The following is a 1199-nucleotide window of genomic DNA, read 5'->3' on the forward strand; positions in this document are numbered from 1 at the left end:
AGAAAGAAAGAAAGAAAGAAAGAAAGAAAGAAAGAAAGAAAGAAAGAGAGAAAGGATTCATTGTGACTTTTTAATACCAGGCAAATTTAGGTAAAGACAGCACTGCTTTTGTCATTGTCACCAGAAAACCCCACAGGGCTTTAGGTAGAGTGGCTGGACTTCCGCCGGTAGACACATATCCCAGTTGTCATGTTATCTGGTGCTACAGTTTAGAAGCCTTCCCCCTGTGCTTCAGGAGGGCACCCATACAGAGCCCAGACAGGTGACTGCTGAAGACCAAATCCACAAATAATTTCACCCCAGCCTGCTGACTTATTGAGGGTTTCATTGCTGTGAAGAGACACCAAGACCACGGCAACTTTTTATAAAGGAAACATTTAGTTGGGGCTGGCTTATAGGGGTTCAGGGGTTTAGTCCATTATTGTAAACATGACAGCATCCAGGCAGACATGATGCTGGAGCAGGAACAGAGTTCTACATCCAGATACACAGGCAACAGCAGGAGACTGTGAGCCTCACTGAAGGGAGCTTGAGCATAGGTGATCCCCAGAGCCCACCCCCCAAGTGATGCACTTCCTCCAACAAGGCCACACCTCCTAATAAGGCCACATCACTCCTATGGGCCCTGCAGTCAATCACATGAGTCTGTGGGGGCCATACCTATTCAAACCACCACACCTAGCTTACTGAACCAGTGGTTTTGGGGGTTTATTTAGAGACACAGAGGTGATACAATGGCAGCTGTATCTCTGAAAGTTAACCAGGGATGACAACAGGCAAAAGTGGAACTCTGAAATTCTTTGTATTCTGCAGGCAAAGTTCAGCTGAAGAGCCTCCTCCTCCTCCTCCTCTTTCTCCTCCTCCTCCTCCTCCCCCTCCAACCCCCCCCCCTCCCCCCTTCTCCTCCTCCTTCACCACCACCACCAACAACAACGGGTTAACTATCTCACATTTGGGAAGGGCCTTGTGATGATTATAGGTTTCAAGAACTTCCTGAGGCTTAGGAGTCTCTTCCTTCTCTCCCAGAGAGAAATTTGGAGCAAAGAACTACAGAACACCGCGGAAGGCTGGCTGGACCCGTATAGAGGACATGTGCGCAGGTACGGAAGGCTGGCTGACAAGCCTGTGGAGCTGTAGTGAGGCAATGGAACTCGGAGGAGGGGGAGGCAAGAGGAAGGAAGTAGATGCGAGGGCACACA

Source organism: Grammomys surdaster, unplaced genomic scaffold (assembly GCF_004785775.1).
Source record: "Grammomys surdaster isolate TR1022 unplaced genomic scaffold, NIH_TR_1.0 211, whole genome shotgun sequence".
In the NCBI taxonomy this organism is placed as follows: Eukaryota; Metazoa; Chordata; class Mammalia; order Rodentia; family Muridae; genus Grammomys; species Grammomys surdaster.